This window comes from Schistocerca serialis, chromosome 2 (genome assembly GCF_023864345.2).
Source record: "Schistocerca serialis cubense isolate TAMUIC-IGC-003099 chromosome 2, iqSchSeri2.2, whole genome shotgun sequence".
Lineage (NCBI taxonomy): Eukaryota > Metazoa > Arthropoda > Insecta > Orthoptera > Acrididae > Schistocerca > Schistocerca serialis.
Window position 1 is genome coordinate 180,426,224 of NC_064639.1, and position 23,700 is coordinate 180,449,923.

The following is a 23,700-nucleotide window of genomic DNA, read 5'->3' on the forward strand; positions in this document are numbered from 1 at the left end:
TTGTAACAACCAAAACCCAGAAATCATTTACAAAGGCCATTGTATTTATATCGTTCAATCCGTTAAGCGATAGATTCTTTTCCGGATCTGGGTCAATGGGGTGTGATCTGTCTGATAAATCGGACAAATCGCTACACATGTTTATAGCAGCAAATAGGCTTGTTAGCCCAGTTGGATATTCAAAAGTTTTAGTCACAAAGTTACTACTAGCAGGTAGGAAACTGAAAATATTTCTGCAGAACAGAATGTTGAAATACACTACAGGTTTGCCACCTTCCGAAAAATTTTTTTACTGTCGTCGCCCGCCCAGTTAGCAGTGCGGTCTAAAGCATGACTTTCCGGATTGAGAAGGAGCGCCTGGTCCCCAGCACGAATCCGCCCGGAGGACTTGTGTCGAGGTCCGGTGAGCTGGCCAGTCTGTGGATGGTTTCTGGGCGAATGCGGGCTGGTTTCCCTTATTCCGCCTCAGCTACACTATTTCAGCGATTGCTGCGCAAACAAATTCTCCACGTACGCGTACACCACCATTCTCTACCATGCAAATATAGAGGTTACACTCGTCTGGTGTGAGACGTTTCCTGCGGGGGGGGGGGAGAGGGGAGGGGGGGGGCGGTCCACCAGAGGCCTAACCGCACAATAACCCTGAAAGAGTGGTTCGGTATGGGGCGCCGGAGAGGTGAAGTGGACTGCGGTAGTCGTCGTGGGGTTGTGGACCACTGCGGCTGCGACGGGGACGGAGCCTCTCCCATCTTTTCTAGGCCTCCGGTTAACATACAATACAATACAATGACTATCGTTAGAAAGGATAACCTGAAGAAATTAGACTATCAGAGTGCCCAAGCAGCGGCTTCCAGAATTTGTTCCTGTTGTCCAGGAGGGGGGAAAACTGATGCGAGCAGCGTAGGGTAGCCGCGCAGTCTTGGCGCCTTGCCACGGTTCGCGTGACTCCCCCCCCCCCGCCCCCCCTCCCCCATCGGAGGTTTGAATCCTCCTCGGGCATGGATGCGTGTGTCGTCCTTCGCATGAATTAGTTTAAGTTAAATGAAGTAGTGTGTAAGCCTAAGGACAGATGACCGCAGCAGTTTGGTCCCATAGAAACTTACCACACATTTCCAAATTTCCAAACTGATGCGACGTGGTGGTGCTTAGGCAAAGCACTGGTGTTGACAAAATGGGCCATCTGCATTCTGTCAAAGTCTCGTAGTCTGTGCTCTCGCAAGATTATCCGGAAGGACTGCATTTTGTTCTCCCAGCTTTTTGCGTAACGTGTCCGTGGTGTTGGCTGGGATGTATAACGCAGTTGCCTAAGGAACATAGCGCTTCGGTACGATTCGCGCATTGCTTGTTTACGACCCACCTGTAGAACGACTGATTTTCGCCTATTGAGGATGGCGCCGCTATCCTCTTCATATTCTTGTACGAGTTGATGCATGAGACGAAGATCTGCTTCGCCAGAAACGATGACGCTCACTTTGTCTGCATACGCCTGTGATCCATATTTATGTCCCTATAATGTGAATCATTCGAGGTTAGAACTGAGACGTCTGGGAAGTTGTTCAATGGCTAGAGCGTATAGCGTCGGCGATAGCGGGCATCCCTGCCTCAGGCCTCGATGGAAGGTTATGAGAGATGTGTGGGACTGACTGGACCTGATTCTTGTTTTGGTGTGCAAGAGGCATCCCATTATAGTCTGTATGAAGAGGGTTCGAAACAGTAAGTCAGTTATCACTGTCTTATCCAGAAATACTCAATGCGATCATAGACATTTTTCAAGTCTAAAAGTGCGAGCAGCAAGGAAGCGTTAGCTGGCACACTATAAATACAACGTCTCCTTATAGTGCTAGAACCTCTCCTATGGATCGGGCATGTACTGTGCTAAATAGACACTCATCAACAATTAGGGTAATGCCTGTCCGCAATCGTGCATTAAGGGCCCAGGTGTACAGCTTGAAGTCAGCTTTAAGCACACGATGGGTCGATAAAGCAAGGCTAGACCTGCTTGTCTGTAAGGACTGTGATTCCTTCAACGCAAGCCTCCGATAATTGTATACCACTTAAAAATCCATCAACGATCTGCAGCTATTGTGGCCGCAGTTAAGTGCCAAAGCATCTTAAAAAGTTCGTGATCGTACCATGTGCTCCAGGCGCGGTATTAGCTGAAGCCTATTGAAAAATTTGCATCAGTTCTTGTAGATCGAGTGGTTGAGAAAGGTCGGGGAGTGCATCCTTCATGATATGAATATGGTCAGGATTTCGAACAAGCCATGAAGAACTTTTATAGCAGGGTCAACAGCGCTGGTGTGCAGTTCTTGTTGCTTCTGGGTTATATAGCCTTCAAATGCCTTTTGTTCTACAGTGTACTTGGCCCCATGGATCCACGAAGGTGGCGGTGAGTTGTTGCTTAGTTCGATTGTATGCTTTAAGTACATGGTATTTATTTGCAGTTTGACAGAACTGTAACGCTATTTTTTTTTTTTTTTGTCATAAATCTACTGACTGGTTTGATGCGGCCCGCCACGAATTCCTTTCCTGTGCTAACCTCTTCATCTCAGAGTAGCACAGTAGCACTTGCAACCTACGTCCTCAATTATTTGCTTGACGTATTCCAATCTCTGTCTTCCACTACAGATTTTGCCCTCTAAAGCTCCCTCTAGTACCATGGAAGTCATTCCCTCATGTCTTAGCAGATGTCCTATCACCCTGTCCCTTCTCCTTATCAGTGTTTTCCACATATTCCTTTCCTCTCCGATTCTGCGTAGAACCTCCTCATTCCTTACCATATCAGTCCACCTAATTTTCAACATTCGTCTATAGCACCACATCTCAAATGCTTCGATTCTCTTCTGTTCCGGTTTTCCCACAGTCCATGTTTCACTACCATACAATGCTGTACTCCAGACGTACATCATCAGAAATTTCTTCCTCAAATTAAGGCCGGTATTTGACATTAGTAGACTTCTCTTGGCCAGAAATGCCTTTTTTGCCATAGCGAGACTGCTTTTGATGTCCTCCTTGCTCCGTCCGTCATTGGTTATTTTACTGCCTAGGTAGCAGAACTCCTTAACTTCATTGACTTCGTGACCATCAATCCTGATGTTAAGTTTCTCGCTGTTCTCATTTCTACTACTTCTCATTACCTTCGTCTTTCTCCGATTTACTCTCAACCCATACTGTGTACTCATTAGACTGTTCATTCCGTTCAGCAGATCATTTAATTCTTCTTCACTTTCACTCAGAATAGCAATGTCATCAGCGAATCGTATCATTGATATCCTTTCACCTTGTATTTTAATTCCACTCCTGAACCTTTCTTTTATTTCCATCATTGCTTCCTCGATGTACAGATTGAATAGTAGGGGCGAAAGGCTACAGCCTTGTCTTACATCCTTCTTAATACGAGCACTTCGTTCTTGATCGTCCACTCTTATTATTCCCTCTTGGTTGTTGTACATATTGTATCTGCCCCGTCTCTCCCTATAGCTTACCCCTACTTTTTTCAGAATCTCGAACAGCTTGCACCATTTTATATTGTCAAACGCTTTTTCCAGGTCGACAAATCCTATGAAAGTGTCTTGATTTTTCTTTAGCCTTGCTTCCATTATTAGCCGTAACGTCAGAATTGCCTCTCTCGTCCCTTTACTTTTCCTAAAGCCAAACTGATCGTCACCTAGCGCATTCTCAATTTTCTTTTCCATTCTTCTGTATATTATTCTTGTAAGCAGCTTCGATGCATGAACTGTTAAGCTGATTGTGCGATAGTTCTCCCTCTTGTCAGCTCTTGCCGTCTTCGGAATTGTGTGGATGATGCTTTCCCGAAAGTCAGATGGTATATCGCCAGACTCATATATTCTACGCACCAACGTGAATAGTCGTTTTGTTGCCACTTCCCCCAATGATTTTAGAAATTCTGATGGAATGTTATCTATCCCTTCTGCCTTATTTGACAGTAAGTCCTCCAAAGCTCTTTTAAATTCCGATTCTAATACTGGATCCCCTATCTCTTCTAAATCGACTCTTGTTTCTTCTTCTATCACATCAGACAAATCTTCACCCTCATAGAGGCTTTCAATGTATTCTTTCCACCTATCTGCTCTCTCCTCTGCATTTAACAGTGGAATTCCCGTTGCACTCTTAATCTTACCACCGTTGCTTTTAATGTCACCAAAGGGTGTTTTGACTTTCCTGTATGCTGAGTCTGTCCTTCCGACAATCATATCTTTTTCGATGTCTTCACATTTTTCCTGCAGCCATTTCGTCTTAGCTTCCCTGCACTTGCTATTTATTTCATTCCTCAGCGATTTGTATTTCTGTATTCCTGATTTTTCCCGGAACATGTTTGTACTTCCTCCTTTCATCAATCAACTGAAGTATTTCTTCTGTTACCCATGGTTTCTTCGCAGCTACCTTCTTTGTACCTGTGTTTTCCTTCCCAACTTCGGTGATGGCACTTTTTAGAGATGTCCATTCCTCTTCAACTGTACTGCCTACTGCGCTATTCCTTATTGCTGTATCTACAACGTTAGAGAACTTCAAACGTATCTCGTCATTCCTTAGTACTTCCGTATCCCACTTCTTTGCGTATTGATTCCTGAATAATGTTTTGAACTTCAGCCTACTCTTCATCGCTACTATATTGTGATCTGAGTCTATATCTGCTCCTGGGTACGCCTTACAATCCAGTATCTGATTTCGGAATCTCTATCTGACCATGATGTAATCTAATTGAAATCTTCTCGTATCTCCCGGCCTTTTCCAAGTATACCTCCTCCTCTTGTGATTCTTGAACAGGGTATTCGCTATTACCAGCTGAAACTTGTTACAGAACTCAATTAGTCTTTCTCCTCTTTCCTTGTCCCAAGCCCATATTCTCCTGTAACCTTTTCTTCTACTTCTTCCCCTACAACTGCATTCCAGTCGCCCATGACTATTAGATTTTCGTCCCCCTTTACATACTGCATTACCCTTTCAATATCCTCATACACTTTCTCTATCTGTTCATCTTCAGCTTGCGACGTCGGCATGTATACCTGAACTATCGTTGTCGGTGTTGGTCTGCTGTCGATTCTGATTAGAACAACCCGGTCACTGAACTGTTCACAGTAACACACCCTCTGCCCTACCTTCCTATTCATAACGAATCCTACACCTGTTATACCATTTTCTGCTGCTGTTGATATTACCCGATACTCATCTGACCAGATCCTTGTCTTCCTTCCACTGACCACTACTATATTTAGATTGAGCCGTTGCGTTTCCCTTTTCAGATTTTCTAGTTTCCGTACCACGTTCAAACTTCTGACATTCCACGCCCCGACTCGTAGAACGTTATCCTCTCGTAGATTATTCAATCTATTTCTCATGGTAACCTCCCCCTTGGCAGTCCCCTCCCGGAGATCCGAATGGGGGACTATTCCGGAATCTTTTGCCAATGGAGAGATCATCATGACACTTCTTCAGTTACAGGCCACTGTGGATACACGTTACGTGTCTTTAATGCAGTGGTTTCCATTGCCTTCTGCATCCTCATGTTGTTGATCATTGCTGATTCTTCCGCCTTTAGGGGCAATTTCCCACCCCTAGGACAAGAGAGTGCCCTGAACCTCTATCCGCTCCTCCGCCCTCTTTGACAAGGCCGTTGGCAGAATGAGGCTGACTTCTTATGCCGGAAGTCTTCGGCCGCCAATGCTGATTATATATCAAAATTTAGGCAGTGGCGGGGATCGAACCCAGGACCGAAGAAGTTTTGATTACGAATCAAAGACGCTACCCCTAGACCACGGGCACTTACGCTATATCCCTCAATCAAAATTGCATATCCTAGATACAATAGAAGGACGAAGAATCTTATCCCTAATAATACTCCTGAGTGGATCGTCTCCACTGAGCCTTCGTCCAAGTACAGAGCTTTAAAAATTGAGTGTTTTCGGCCTGACACATCTTAGTCACCAAACAATTCCACTTTTGTATCTTCGGCCCCTAAGTGATATCATCCCATGTTGTAGTTACCTGTCTGATAGGCAGCTTGCGTTTAGCTTCCATAAGTTTCTGGTTCTGTAAATAGATTGTCTAAACATGACGCTACCGAATATCTAAGTGGTAGTATTTCACAACCTACTATACCCAGGTTTGTAATTTAACCTGATCCAAAAAGTAAATGACGCTCTTTTTCAAAAACCCGTTTTAAAAAACGCCAAGAAACAACTACTACTACTTAATTTTGACCAAACTATCACTAGGTGCAGAAGATTTGCAGAGCAAATAATGTAGTTAGCAAATTTTACCTTAATAACGTGACATCCAATTCAAAAAATTATGTAATCGTCCGTGACATTCAGTTCCAAAAAATTACATAATCGTCAATAATTTTAAATCTCTATGGCAGACACGTCCAGACCGTCCGCTCGAGCTAACACTTCAGACCTGTAACCTCCATCTCTGCTAACTACAAACTTCCAACCTCCATCACTGCTGGCTATTCATCTCCAACTGCGAGCCCTACCAGCCACAAAGCGCTGTCAAAGTTATTAATGCAGTCTATCCCGCTGCCAACATACAGACACATAAACAAGCTACTTACATAGCCCCCCTGCTCCTCTCAAAAATTTTTACGAAGTGTTTTGGGCAGTGGCCAAGGCTAATTTGTTAAAAAAAATTATATTAACAATATCAAATAGATCAGATGCACACAATTAGTAATTGACTGTTGGTCAATAAAGCAAAAATTATCCTCATAGTCACTAAAGACAGTCCTAATAATTCATCAGAAGAATAGTCTATGACAGTTTTATGCGCACAGCCTGAGCAGTAAATGAAAATGCACATGTAAGTAGTGGACCTCCATGCAGCCTTGAAGAAGTAGTGTTGTCCTCCCAACGGAAACACAGTGCAGACTCTTGACACGAAGATTGGTAATGGGCTACAACAGAGCAGACCCACAGCAGAGTCAATCGAAGTCTTATAGAATATCAGTAGAATTGGTAGGTCACCAGAGAGCAGACCCACAGTACTGCTGGTAGACATTAATGTAGTAATGGGCCTCCAAAGGTGCAGACCCACGTAGTCCTTGTAGAAAGTATGGTAGTAGTGGGCCACCAAAGATGCAGACCCACTGTAGTGTTGTAGAGATGGCCAGCAGCCATCCGTTGCGACTGTGCGGGTGCACAATCACAGTTGAAGAGTCTTGATGACAATGTATCAAGTCCTTGAACCACTACTTGTGCACTCACTATTTTTTTTCAATATCCTTAGAACAGGCAATGCTGTTAATCAGTCCCTTGCTGAATTATCAACACACGTGCAAGCACTAACACAGTCATATAACCTCTGACATTTTATACTTATATTATGACCAAGAGACAAAATGTGTGCAGTTAAATGAATCCCTAGTATTTACTTAACTTGAAGAACTGGTGTCTATATAATTTCAATTTTACAGCATACAAATTCAATCACAAATGTAAAGAAAACCTCATTACAGTAAAGAACATCATAATACAGATAACATTTGTAGTAATATAAGCTTTACAAAAGGAATAGAAATAAACATATACATGAGTATTACAGGAGTTATGACATAAGCAAATAAATGAAAAATCAGAATATCCTTAGAAAAATTAACTTGACGCATGAGCATTAAAAGAAAACAAAACAGAATAAATAATGTCTGAACATCTTTTCAAAGCAAAAAACAGGTTAGATTTGAGGATAACAGTATTCCTCATCAAAGTGAACGCAGCTTAGTATTAGAAGGAAAAAAAATTACCAAATTTATCTTGACAGGTAAACACACAGAGACAGGAAGAACACAAACACACAAGGGTACATGTAAACACATAGCGGAATAACACAAAAGGAAAGGACAGGGTCTGTTTTCAGTGTGACATTTGGTACTGCAGTGCTTGTGGTACTTCATTTCCAATCAAAACTTCGTTTTTTCTCGGAGATCTCCCTTAGTTCAACATTGTTCAGAAAAAATTTCCTGTGTATCTGTATTTATACTTTCATATATTTCTTACTTCATAATTTGTTTCCAAGAAAATCCTACCTAACAAAGTAATTTTTCTGCATTATACAATACTCTTTGGCGAAACCTTTTCCTTATAGCTTCTCAATCCATTTCTTCCCAACTCAGCACAACTTGTTTTCTTATACAGCATACCCCCTCTTAAACTAACTTAAATCTACGGAGCTCAGACACATAAACTAGAGAACGAGGCAATGGAGCAGCACATAACATTTAACACAAACCACAATGACAAAAAAAACTACAAAGTAGTAAAGCAACCAGCAGCATATCTAAGTTGGCAAAGAAAATCTGACATTACAACTAATATAAGACAATATGCAGCAAACAAACAAAAATAAGTGGTAAAACTAGCTTAGCACAGAAATATAAAGTAAAATGCAGTAGGACAATGCCTGACAAATAACAGCAGAAAATGCAATAACTTATACCTAAACATGAGAAAGCACAAGCAGAAAAAACATTGCAGTAAAGACAACAATGCAGAGAAGGGAAATGTCTATTCACATCTTAATGTCTATGTCACATCTTATCACTAAAGTGGCGCACCACAACAATGTATTCTACAAAAAAGTTACCAAGTCCTTGAAAAGAAAATTATGTTTGCGATTCCTGTTATTAATCCCTTCTCCTTGTTATGCTTCTTTCCTTTCCTAGTGCTCCTTTTTTTTAAAGAATGTGGATGATAGAATTATTACTTAATACATCTGTTGACAGAAAGTGAATACATTAGCATGTGTATTAAATTTTATTTTGTAAAACCAATGCTGCAGCGTAGCTAGAAAATAGATATTAAATAAAATAAGCAAATACGTACAAAGCAAAATCATTCACTAACCATGTGGCATTACATAAGTCAGTAAAAATTCTCTCAACTCTCATAGAGAGATACTTGTCATAATCAGGTGTGTAGATGTAAGAATATTTCTCATCACTTCATAAGCATTTCAGTAAGTAGCACAAAGTACAAGTTCCAAAGCGTAATCATATGTTTCCAAGTAATAGTGTGTCGTGTTTGTGCTGCATTCTGCAAAGAAACGTCAATAACGAGGCCAACAGCCTTCTTTCCTGCAGCTATGCAAGTGTTTACAGGAGTGTGGTGAGCTTCAAAGTGACTAAATCGGCACAAGTAAAGTTTAAAGTCCACACAACAATCGGTATATTTCAAAGTGGCTAGCGCACAGCTGGCAGCAGCGTTACATCAAGGTCACATGCACACTTTACCGAAATATTTATGACAGGAGTTTGAGCTACAAGAACGGTTTAATACCAACAAAAAAATTTCACAGGTTGAAAATTTACAGGAGAAGTGTTTAGAAACGAAATCTCATCAATAAGTGTCCAAAAATTTCCGTCAGCATTGTGGTACACACATTCACATATATACTCACATCTGTTTGGTTTCCATCATTTTTTGTTACCAACCTGATTCCCTAACTACTACTCATTATTCATATAAACATGTAGCATAATCTCATTTCTCATTTAGCATCACCTTATTGATCATAAACATATCTTAACATCATAATACACATTGTCGTCGTAATAATATCATCATAACACATTAATCAAATCTCAAAATCGTCGTAGCCTCCTTCAATAATTTCAAAACCTTAAAAAAATGCTCTCTTCCTCGTTTAAGTAGTGTCATCTACCTCAAACGTACCTCAAAAATCATGATCCCATAAAAAATACATCACTTAAAGCTCCCACAGTATCACAATGGTTGTGAAAATATATGCGGACAGTTCACAAAACGCAGACAAGGTACAATTTCATAAATGTGAGTTATCCAGCCGTGTAATTACATAAATATGTGTCACTGACGTAGTAAAAAAGTTTATTCCTCTCGGTTCAATGACAGATAGCTGTGTAATTCTGTGTTAGGGAAATATGGTACCCATGTGTAAAACTGCATAAGCAAATACCATATTAGCTAGGGCTCCTTGCTTCACACGTGGTACACAAAGTAGTCGTACCCCCATGAGGGATAATGTAGTTATACCTCAGATGTTATAGATTAAAACTGCAGAATGAAATGTATCACCAAAACCCTACTCTGTATCATTGTAGTTCAAAAATGTTACTGAAAATGTTCCAGGTACAAAAATTAATTACTCAAATGCGTGTCATGTAGCGCTAAAATGTACTTCTTGCTGTAAGAAAACTTCTGTCGTTGCTTAATGGTAAAAATGTGCCAAGTGCCATAGTTATCGTCGTGCATAAGCAAAGTTCTCCAAAAATCAATGCACTGACCTTTGTCATATACAAAAGTAAAGTGCTATGTGTATAAATGTTGTAGTTGTTACGTGCACTGCCGTGACCTTGAATGTACTGTAAGAAAACTTCTGTCGTTGCTTAATGGTAAAAATGTGCCAAGTGCCATAGTTATCGTCGTGCATAAGCAAAGTTCTCCAAAAATCAATGCACTTATCTTTGTCATATACAAAAGTAAAGTGCTATGTGTATAAATGTTGTAGTTGTTACGTGCACTGCCGTGACCTTGAATGTACTGTACCGTAACGTATTGTTGTGTTACGAAAATAACTGTCTCACTGTAGCTATGTGACAAAAGTCATAACCAAAACATGTTTTACTTTTCAGAAGAACGTAAAAAAACTGTGCAAACATAAAACAGATACGGCGCAAAAGCAATAATGAAGACTGTGTCACTCATAAGTATCGTCGTAGTATAATTGTGTAGCCGTCAAACAAATCAAACACCGTGTCATCTATGAACTCTCAGAAAGTACCTTAAATACAAAATGTCTTTTCAAGTTCACCAAAAGGTCACAGTAAAACCTCATTATCAGTATATGTTTCAAGAATTTGAGCATTATATTCTGGACATAATCGTGCAACTAAAAAGTAAAAATGTACACACAGTAAGACTGTGTCGTCTGTTCTCAATAAGAGTGGACTCGTAAAATTACTGTGGTAACTGATATTCATGCCAGCTATGTCGACGGTTTCATAGGTTCTTAATTAGATAGTTACCATCAAAATATCGCTGTATGTTAACAGCGTAATAGTAACATGAAGTGAAAAATTTGATAGCAACAGCTAAATCAGAAAGCAAATTGCCTCTCAATAAACGGTTTTACACGAGAAATATGGCATAATCTCTTGCTAATTTTTTTATGCCAATTGGGAGCAAAGCAGTAAGAAAATTGATAAAGCCAAGCCTGTGGATGTATATCATTACTAGAATTCCTCAATGTTCTGAATTTACGCATTGTGATGAAGAGCTTATAGTCAAAGTCATCGTGACGCCAAGTCGCAAATCTGTCATTCTTACATCGTGTCGGCGATTCCTCCTCAAGGCTCGCTGCACCATACCGACTCCTTTCAAGATCTCTGAAATACCATGTATTATTGCTTTGTAACCTTTCGGTATTTCTAAATACCTCTTCCCGTGTCGGAGCGCGAGTGTCCTCTGAAATATGTAACTCTTGTATCATGTGTGCCAATTGATTTTGTACTTCCCGCATTTCTCTTTCGTGTTGCATGTTGATTTGTTTCTGACTTTGTTTGAATTTCCTAATTTCTTCATACTCTTCTGTGTCAGTAAAGGCTACCGGTCCTGTGTCATTCAGATCATCATATACCTTCGTAGATAAATTTGTTACCTGATACGAAAATTTGGCTACTTTTTCTGATAATGTGGTGTTTTCCTCCGTGTGTTTTCTGAACCAAATTTTAGAGTGACCCTTTGTGTCGAAGTCGTATATACTGTGTCCTTTAAGTTTTTTCACACGCCATGATTGTCACACTGTCTCACACGATAACACAAAAAACAAAATTTGAAAAGCAAAAATAAAATTCGCTCTAAAATAGCACTGTAAATAATAAATATCCAATTAGTTGCAAACGCGACTGCGAGATAATTAATGCAAATCTACATGCATGCCACAACTGCTTTGTCCACTACAATACAGTACAACAATAAGAAACTATAACTACAAAGTAAATTCCCTATATACAATTACGTACTAGCAGTAGACAATAACTAATTTCTAATCATGTACTAACTGTTCAAACCACCAGAAAATCAGAAGATTCCAGTGAGCTATCCTCGGCTAAAAGTTGCCAGGTGAAATTTCTTTATCATGTTTTTACTTACATGGACTGAAATAACTGAGAAGGTAAAACTTCTTAATTTAATTCTGAAACTGCTGAGTGAAATTGAATGCAAGTGAACCTGCTTAAACTGCTGAGTGAAACTGAATGTATTGTCACTTTGCTTGTCTTATCAAATGGTTCAAATGGCTCTGAGCACTATGGGACTCAACTGCTGAGGTCATTAGTCCCCTAGAACTTAGAACTAGTTAAACCTAACTAACCTAAGGACATCACACACATCCATGCCCGAGGCAGGATTCGAACCTGCGACCGTAGCGGTCTCGCGGTTCCAGACTGCAGCGCCAGAACCGCGCGGCCGCTTCGGCCGGCGCTTGTCTTATCATTTCATATCTGACCTACAGAATTGTTCCTCACAAATATAACTCAAACGCAATCTGACTGTTCAAATAATAACACAAAAGAATGGCCCTGAATTAGAAGAAATCCTAATAATAACCTATACATTTCATAAGACATTTACATCACAGAAAATCTTCATTACACGAACTACAGCGATACAGTAAGCAGCAATACAGCCAGCTAAATAAAAGATACTAACTATTGTATGCTCTGACTACTAATAGGCATGTGGTTAGTAAAGGAAAGATTTTGTTGCAGAGCAAACAATTATCGCATTGCCAATATACAGACACATAAACAGGCTACTTACAATATGTTTTGAGCCAGTCTCACAACAATTAAAAACCGATTTCACTGTTGTTTTCATGCGGGTTTTGGCATCAAGACAATTAAAAACCGATTTCGTTGTTGCTTTTTATGCTATTTGTGGCCCCATACAATTAGAAACAGAGTTTTCCTATTTACTGTGGTACGACCTTGCCGTGGAGTGTGGACTCATCTAAGTAATAATGACATAACTGTTGAGTGCCAAACGTGCACAGTATGTTGGGTTTAATAAAGAAATCACACTTCGGCCGCCACATCGCGCTTCATCCGTCATTTGTAGCCAAACCATTTATGTTAAGACGCTTATAGTGCAAAATTTACCTTCAGTTTTTTTTTTTCATAACGGTCGTGCCTTATTCGATAGTTTACCTCTCATTTTTGACATCATTTTGAGCAGTGGGTTTCTTATTACAGCGTTTTGAAACTGGGACTTCTTTATAACCACGCTGTCGCATTTTAATTCATACATTGACCATCTATTTAAAAGCGTCTTGTTCCATCTTTGAAACGCAATACAGCAGCGATATCGAATCGAAAACTCCTTTGTAATAATCGAGAGACGTGTGGCGCCAGATGTTTAAGCACAATTCTAGCAGTCTCCGTAAACTGCAGGACGGTGGTGTGCGGGCGCAGAGCCAGCACCCGACTGCGCCCCAGATGTGTTTCATCGCGTGGTCGAGAAATCAACGTGAGTGCAGTATTTTGCTCCTGAAACTACTACACTATACGCTACACTATACGCATACCCAGCCAAGAAACAACCTGAGTTCAATAGTGAGCTCCTGAAATCGCTGTACTACGATTCTGGCGTTGTAATACGGTCAGTCACCAAACTTTCCACACCCCCCATTATAGTCAACTATACTTGCCAGCTACACTTAAGACACAAAATTCACACAACGTGAGAATGGCGGCTATTGTGCACGAAGGAAGAGAGTCTTTCCGAGTACAAGTCTGACCCCATCCCTCGGTGTCTACCAGCCAACAGTGGCATGCTAATCTTTCTTTCTTAATGCATTACACTGACGGAAAAGGAAAGTGTTAAACCGATAATATCTGCCCGAATATACTTTAAGTTTCTGGTGATGTGGCTATGTAATGGGTGCTAAGTGTCTTCAGTTGTTTTAGATTGATCCCCATCATGAATATCAGAATGAGGTGCGAAACCCTATGGGCTCAGATGCCGTCTTTTATTCGATTGTGATATGGAAGCAAACAGTTTCTAAATGACATCTACGGTAATTTCTTACCACATCTATAAAACACGCTGTGCCAGTTCATCAAGACTGCTGGCTGGGAGCTGGTACTAAAGCTTGCCCTGGTTTCCCAGTGATGATGAGCGGGTTACAAAGCCGGCGACCAGGCACTGAACGGTACGTAAATACCCCAATTCGTTTGCGGTGCGAACTGCAGAGTTGCATTGTTTCCGGAGGTCTGTATCATCAGATGTCTACGCACAACTCACGCAGTTCTCGGTGCTGGTGGTTTGTTGGTAAAGATATCATTCCAGTTGAAATTCGAGTTGAAATTAGATGAATTTGGTGAACACTACATCCACACGCTTCTCAAACCGATACAGCACGATTCTGCCCTTATGACACGGTCAGTAGGCCTGCTGGAAGATGTCATCGCAGTCACGGAACACATCAAGCACGAAGGGCTGCATGAGCTTCATATCAAAGTCGACATAGTCTGTAGCTATCCTGGTGCCTTTGCTTACCACCACAGGTCCGAAGGGAGACCACGTTAATGTTCCATACAATATAATACTGCCCCTTCATCATCCTGTGACCGTGGTGTATTGCAGTTTTTCGAACTTCCATTCGTCTGGATGTCGACATACCAGACAGGACCTGGTGTAACACGAAACGTGATTCTGCCGACCTGACGACACGTTCACATTTATCCACTGTCCAGTATCCCGTGCCCACTGGAATCATAGCCACACACCGTAAGGTGGCTCGCGGAGTATAGATGTAGATGTATAGATGTAGATGTCGTTCAGTCAACATGAGAACACGTAGAGGTCGTCTGCTACAGAGCGCCATACCCAATAATGTTCGCTGAACAGGTTGCTGCGTAAACTTGTGCCAACATAAGCACTGTACTCTGTAGTCAGATCTTCCACATTTAGTTGCATATACTGATTTACAGAGCGGGCAGGCCTCCCCCCTCCAAGTTCTGTGAGGAAGTGTGGACGTCGAATTTGTCATCTACTTCCCAACGACAAAAGCACGCGACCAGTCATCCAGTTCCACCCGAGATGCTCGTACTCAGCCACCGAGGCATAACAATCCATTCTTTGTCAAAGCCGTTTACGTCAGTAAATTTCCTCGTTTGCAGCCCGTAATGTTATTAAAATGATTTCCCATTCGGTTTTACTTTGTTTATAAACTTTCCTTAACAAATCACGAGCCCACAACCCCACCAGGCAGCATTAGTGTTGGGCAGCAATCGTAATGTTCTGGTTCACCCCTTCTCTTCTGTCACACTTGTGAGATTGCTTTGTTTTCCATTACAAAATAGGCATAGTTAAAAATTATTTTCTGTTTTATTGACTTGTATGTACCTAATACGAATAAGTGAAACACCTTTGGCTACAAACAACTGTGACATGACAGTCACATATCGATGTAGGATATTTGATTATTTTTCTGCTTGTTTCTTAGCTATTTTTGAAGACAGTACAAGGTTTTCTCACTCAAGAAGGCTTCAGATTATCTTGCTAAAAACGAGCGGGCCCAGGTGTTCACCGTATCGCCCGGCTTGACCACAGGAGGTCAGTCGCAGAGGCTCTACAAAAGGGATGTGTGTCTCCGGTGTGCTGGCAGTTGTCGAAAGTTAGTTGCTGTAAGCTAAAGCGCCATGCTTTGTCAGTAAAAGCGGTTTCCTCCTCTGAAGACAGTCTGTCGTGAAGCCACTACGTGCCCCTAGTGTCTCACTGAGCGTGACGGATTCTCCTCAATGTACCCAGATTTAAGAATGGGCGCTGCAGCTCGGTTTGGTCACTGTGAAGAAATTCGTAGCTTGATACTCCAAATGTTGTTATTCAATCAAATGCGTCTTATCCGTCACTGTGCCTTGGCGTCAAAGGATCAGCCAACGGCCGGCCGGAGTGGCCGAGCGGTTCTAGGCGCTTCAGTCTGGAACAGCGCTGCTGCTACTGTCGCAGGTTCGAATCCTGCCTCGGGCATGGATGTGTGTGATGTCCTAACGTTAGTTAGGTTTAAGTACTTCTAAGTTCTAGGGGACTGATGACGAAAGATGTTGAGTCCCATAGTGCTCAGGGTCATTTGAACCATGAGCCAACGAGTGGAATATGGCCAGCAGCCAATACAGACCTCTTGCACATTAACATGCGTTCTGAAAGCCAAGAATTGGAAATTACAGCAGGGTTCTCCTGCTTTCGCGTAAATAAAGCAACATTTCTGTGGCCTCGTTGACAGTAGCATTGAGTTTTCCCTTCCACCTGGAGTTTTCTAAATTGTGAGGAGTTATAATTAGAGGAGCATAATTTCGGTCCTGCCGTGAAGGGAGAGAGTTTTTTGGCCCTGGCGCCCAGTGGGACGCACGCTTGCTGAAGCTGATTGGGGGGCGATCGACTCGGCCTGGCGCAAATTTGCGACTTTGGAGTAAGTGTCGCGCTTCACGTTAGCGCTGTCCACTTCCTGAGTAGCTCGCAATTTGCCGGATTCACTACGCAACTTGTGTTGCCTGATTAATTACATTGTTTCGTGAGTCTTGGACTCGTTTACTTTGTTTTGCGAGCTGCGCAGGTTACGAAAACTTGCAGCATTTCCCTAATAGCCTTCCACGTAAATGAGCACCTTCCCATAGTGTTAGCGGGACATTCTTGGTGTAAATTTAGCTTCTAAAGAGCTTTGTGTTTCAAAATTTTTAGGTAACTTAGTGCTCGTTGTGCAGGAGAAATTTCTCAGTTAGTTTTACGAGACTTTGTGCATTCATTTCATTGGAAGCTTATTCACCGTTCAATGTGGCATGTGCGGAGATCTCGGAGTAAATAAATGACTTATGAAACTCAGACGTGATTTGAATCTCAGAACCAAACTGTTGTCCTACAACTGGTCGCGGTTAGGCGACCCTCTAAAAATAAGTATAGTCAGTTTTGCTGCATTTCTAATTTGTTTGTCTCGTTGTGACGGCGTTCCGTCTCAATAAAATGGCCAAACTTCTGATCATTCAGCTTATGAGCAGATACTGTGATTACTTGTTTGGGCATTGAACGAGCTCGTTAAGCATGCTACTGAGGATTGCGTACACACACATACAACAGACAGAAACAAACGATGAATACATTTCCCTATGTAAAAATTCAGTTGCAGACGATGGATGATTTTTATCTTTATCTACATGATAAACATAATTGAAGTAGGAAGTATGTCTGCAAATAATAACAACTTATTCTCTTTAGTTAAGCAGTATTAATACGAGAAGCTACTTGTGTCTCTCGAGGTGAAAAGATACAGGGCTTTTACAAATGATTGAAGCGATTTCATAAATTCACTGTAGCTCCATTCATTGACATATGGTCACGACACACTACAGATACGTAGAAAAACTCATAAAGTTTTGTTCGGCTGAAGCCGCACTTCAGGTTTCTGCCGCCAGAGCGCTCGAGAGCGCAGTGAGACAAAATGGCGACAGAGGCCGAGAAAGCGTATGTCGTGCTTGAAATGCACTCACATCAGTCAGTCAACAGTGCAACGACACTTCAGGACGAAGTTCAACAAAGATCCACCAACTGCTAACTCCATTCGGCGATGGTATGCGCAGTTTAAAGCTTCTGGATGCTTCTGTAAGGGGAAATCAACGGGTCGGCCTGCAGTGAGCGAAGAAACGGTTGAACGCGTGCGGGCAAGTTTCACGCGTAGCCCGCTGAAGTCGACGAATAAAGCAAGCAGGGAGCTAAACGTACCACAGCCGACGGTTTGGAAAATCTTACGGAAAAGGCTAAAGCAGAAGCCTTACCGTTTACAATTGCTACAAGCCCTGACACCCGATGACAAAGTCAAACGCTTTGAATTTTCGGCGCGGTTGCAACAGCTCATGGAAGAGGATGCGTTCAGTGCGAAACTTGTTTTCAGTGATGAAGCAACACTTTTTCTTAATGGTGAAGTGAACAGCCACAATGTGCGAATCTGGGCGGTAGAGAATCCTAACGCATTCGTGCAGCAAATTCGCAATTCACCAAAAGTTAACGTGTTTTGTGCAATCTCACGGTTTAAAGTTTACGACCCCTTTTTCTTCTGCGAAAAAAACGTTACAGGACACGTGTATCTGGACATGCTGGAAAATTGGCTCATGCCACAACTGGAGACCGACAGCGCCGACTTCATCTTTCAACAGGATGGTGCTCCACCGCACTTCCATCATGATGTTCAGCATTTCTTAAACAGGAGATTGGAAAAACGATGGATCGGTCGTGGTGGAGATCATGATCAGCAATTCATGTCATGGCCTCCACGCTCTCCCGACTTAACCCCATGCGATTTCTTTCTGTGGGGTTATGTGAAAGATTCAGTGTTTAAAGCTCCTCTACCAAGAAACGTGCCAGAACTGCGAGCTCGCATCAACGATGCTTTCGAACTCATTGATGGGGTCACGCTGCGCCGAGTGTGGGAGGAACTTGATTATCGGCTTGATGTCTGCCGAATCACTAAAGGGGCACATATCGAACATTTGTGAATGCCTAAAAAACCTTTTTGAGTTTTTGTATGTGTGTGCAAAGCGTTGTGAAAATATCTCAAATAATAAAGTTATTGTAGAGCTGTGAAATCGCTTCAATCATTTGTAATAACCCTGTATAAACAGCGTGGCAGATAGCGTTGTTAGAGATGTGTAAGGGTTACATGTTGCTGGATCGACGTGCAACGTATGGGAAACCCTGGCTACCTCTGCAGGAGCAGTGTTTGTGGTAACAGTAATAACAAGATTTTATCATATTTTTGAGATCACTGCAGCCGCTGACGTAAGAAGCGTATTTAACTTCCGTCTTCGCTGTACGTCTTTTACCGTTCAACAAGACTGCTCAGACATGGAAACCCATTTTCAAGTGGTATATAGTGCCTAATACTAAAACAAAAAACACTCGAGTATGTGAGATACATTCAAATTAGCTGACATACGAAAAATAACTGAGAGCATCCCACTATTCATGTCGCACGCTGAGTTTATCATTATGAAATATGTAATGATGTTTGCCGATGTAAACAGTTGAAAATGTGCAGTCATTTTTATTTGTCAGCTCCTTTCAGGATGTTTCCTACAGCTGACGTCTTTTCGTTCTTAGTTTAGGGCATTACATACTACACTGCTGGCCATTAAAATTGTTACACCAAGAACAAATGCAGATGTAAACGAGTATTCATTGGACAAATATATTATACTAGAACTGACATGTGATTACATTTTCATGCAATTTGGGTGCATAGATCCTGAGAAATCAGTACCCAGAACAACCACCTCTGGCCGTAATAACGGCCATGATACGCCTGGGCATTGAGTCAGAGCTTGGATGGCGTGTACAGGTACAGCTGCCCATGCAGCTTCAACACGATACCGTAATCGCGATAGGCTACAATCCGACCTTTATCAAAGCCGGAAACGTGATGGTACGCATTTCTCCTCCTTACAACAGGAATCACAACAACGTGTCAGCAGGCAACGCCGGTGAACTGCTGTTTGTGTAAGAGAAATCGGTTGGAAACTTTCCTCATGTCAGCACGTTGTAGGTGTCGCCACCGGCGCCAACCTTGTGTGAATTCTCTGAAAAGCTAATCATTTGGATATCACAGCATTTTCTTCCTGACGGTTAAATTTCGCGTCTGTAGCACGTCATCTTTCGTGGTGTAGCAATTTTAATTGCCAGTAGTGTAATTATGAATAAATTTTTAGGACTGAAACCAGTTGAGGTGCAATAAGACACATGGCTGAATTTTATATGAGGAGTGAGGAGTTACCAACAGAAGGTCAAGTTAGGTAAACTCCTCGACGTCAAATGATTATCTTGCGTGACTAAATTGTTTAATTAGTATGTATTACCTGCAACAAAAGAACAACGATGTGTGTACGAACATCATGAATTTTGGTGAATCCTTGTGCTCGCGTGTTGAATCTCTAATGCGTTAGCAACTAGGGAATCTGTGATTATTACTCACTGAAATATGACATATCACTGTGAAAGTACTACAGTGCCTGGTGCCAAAGTCTTCGGAAGGTACAATGTTGAACGAAAACAGAAGCCAGAAAGCTATTTTCGCACTGCTTCGCTGAATTTGTCTGATGCTAGCGAAGATGTGACATAAATGCAGCGTATACGTCGCTTATTATGTTTTGTTCAAAAATGTTCAAATGTGTGTGAAATCTTATGGGACTTAACTGCTAAGGTCATCAGTCTCTAAGCTTACACAGTACTTAACCTAAATTGTCCTAAGGACAAACATACACACACCCATACCCGAGGGAGGACTCGAACCTCCGCCGGGATCAGCCGCACAGTCCATGACTGCAGCGCCCAGACCGCTCGGCTAATCCCGCGCCGCATTATGTTTTGTGATTTGTTACTTTGATAGGTACTAACCGTGAACAACTTGTGAATGGTACTCATTTTAGCACTTTTTTCTGAATGAATACAGTAAAACTACGGGAGATTCTGTTACGTGGTTGGGACGATCTCCTGCTTCACAGCATTACCTGCAAGCCAAAGCTTCAGTAGTCACTGATGCCCTTGCTGTTATCTCTATACCAACCATTCAGTAGTAGCTAATGATAACAACTGGCATTCTGCAGTGTTTCTTTATACTATTGTATCATTCCTCCTTTACTTCCCGTCATACGTCAACAAAATGTGTAAGCTTCTCAGAATTGAACACCAAACAGCTGGTCTCTCGCACGAGAACAATCGGTTTCAGATTTCCTTGTGGTCAACCCAGTTTTAATTAACCACAGTTTCTGCATACATCTGCAAAATTTAGTTATGAGATCAAGGTATGAATGATTTATCTTCTATTCTCAATCAATAAATGTGACACCTGTTTATCGATGGGAGGAATCACATCGGCAAAAATAAAAATAGAAAGCAAAGAAGTAGGTATTAGAATTGTCGGATTTGGACAAGTGGCTATAGAAGCATGACAACATAATGTGAATGGCTTTCCTTGCTCTGTTTGTTTTGAGCCTTAATACATTTATTCTATTGGTGGCAGTGGAAACCCTTTCAGTGCACCGTCTGAATGGTGGCAAATGGTGAGATAATTAATAAACGAGAAGACAAAGGTGCTGCAGTTGGCAGGTTTTATTGCCTCATTTGTTTTCCAACAATACTGGCCAAGATTCAAGAGAAGCTTTCATGTGAGCTTTTAGAGTTACATAAAGAGCTGTCTTTGCATTGTACTGCCAACATTTTGCTCATGATGACACGTGATACGCATTAGGATGTCAAGCATTTCACAATTAACTGCAACACTCAGTACATGTTCCGCGTCATTAATCTCGAGGAAAAGGAGATTTACGGTACACAGTCGAGAAAATGTACTATGCACAAAAGAAACATATATTGTGTAACCGTCGGCCGGAAAAAACAACAGACGTAGTCTGCCTCAATGAAATGTCGCGAGCTGCTATGCAGTGATCGAATGGCTTTCACATTAAAACCGGTCGTTTCGTTCGCATGTGCAGAGGACATTTTCAAGGGGAACCATAGCTTCTTTGAATATCCGATTCAGATCCTGTCTCGCTACTGCCATTGACGTCCGGCCTTAATGTAAAATCCATTCGACCACGGCATAATAGCCCGGAATGTTTTATTAATTGTTACATTTCCGACAGTAAAAGTTTACATTTTACAAAAGTTAGTTTGCGACGCACCGAGAAGGAAGAAGTACCGCGCAGAAAGAAACTCTAACGGAACATACTACTGGTGGAGAAACAGTTGGGTTAAGGTGGAAAGACTTTTACATAATATTAGATTCAAATGTGTACCGAGCGAGATGGTGAGGCAACATAAGAGACCTCACTTCGTTAAGCACTCTACACAAACCAGAATAATATAGTGGAAATACCATAAAGAACGGACAGGTGCTAGTAAGTCTCGCGCTCTGAGGTTGAGTACAAACTTAACTATGTTTATAGATAGTTCATCTGCAGGTTTTCATGAGTAATTTCTCGAATGTGAGAGTATATAACATAATTGACCGTATCTTTAGACTGCAATGACTTAGAAGCTGAAATTTTTTACACGGACAAGGAACCGTAGAACTTAGAATTTGACATAAATGTCAGCTTTACACGGCTTTATGTTCCTGAGAGAAAAGGGTCTTAACACAGGGACAGACAGATGGACAACAAACGGCAAAAATATAATTACAAATTACAAAATTTCGGATACTTCTTTTACTTGCACGGTGAAACGTTGCTTCTAACCAAATTTAATGATTCTAGGCCAAGGAGATATACCCTGTAGGTTTTGATGAGTGAGTATGCAAGTATGGAAATATGTGACATAAATGGCTGCATCTTTTCGTTACAATGACTTAGAAGCATAACACTAGAAGTACTGCGTGGGTCATTTTATAACAAAGATGACGGAACTTTTGGACAGATAGATTATGGAAACCGACATATACTGATAGGTATTTACATTCCACCGTCTGTTATGCACCTTCCTGTTACACTTGCAAATAGAGCGAGGGAAAGATGACTGCCCATATGCCTCCGTATGAGCCCCAATTTCTGGTATCTAATCTTCGTGTCCTTACGTGCAATGTACACTGAAGCGCCAAAGAAACTGGTATAGGAATGCGTATTCAAATAGACAGATATGTAAACAGGCAGAATACGACGTTTCGGTCGGCAACGCCTAGATAAAACAACAAGTGTCTGCCGCCGTTGTTAGATCGGTTACCGCTGCTACAATGTTAGGTTATCAACATTTAAGTGAGTTTGAACGTGCTGTTATAGTCGGCCCACGAGCGGTAGGATACAGCATCTCCGAGCAGCGAGGAAGTGGGTATTTTCCCGTACGACCATTTCACGAGTGTACCGTGAATATCTGGAAGCCGGTAAAACATCAAATCTCCGACATCGCTGCGGCCGGAAAAATATCCTGCAAGAACGGGGCCAATGACGACTGAAGAGAATCCTTCAGCTTGACAGAAGTGCAATCCTTCCACAAACTGCAGCAGATTTTAATGCTGGGCCATCAACAAGTGTCAGGGTGCGAAACGTTCAACGAAACAACATGTATATGGGCTTTCGAAGTCGAAGGCCCACTCGTGTACCCTTGATGACTGCATGACACAAAGATTTCCGCCTCACTTGGACCCGTCAACGCCGACATTGGACTGTTCATAACTGTAAAAATGTTGCCTAATCGGACGAGTCTCGTTTCAAATTGTATCGAGCGGATAGACGAGTACGGGTGTAGAGACAACCTCATGAATTCGTGGATCCTGCTTGTTAGCAGGGGACTGTTCAAGCTAGTGGAAACTCTGTAATGGCGTCGGGTGTATGCAGTTGAAATAATGTGGGACCCCTGTGGCACGCCAGAGGTTACTTTAACGTCTGTAGACGTCTCTCCATTGATAACAACATGCTGTGTTCTGCTTGCTAAAAATTCTTCAATCCAGCCACACAGCTGGTCTGATATTCCGTAGGCTCTTACATTGTTTATCAGGCGACAGTGCGGAACTGTATCGAACGCCTTCCGGAAGTCAAGAAAAATAGCATCTACCTGGGAGCCTGTATCTAATATTTTCTGGGTCTCATGAACAAATAAAGCGAGTTGGGTCTCACACGATCGCTGTTTCCGGAATCCATGTTGATTCCTACATAGTAGATTCTGGGTTTCC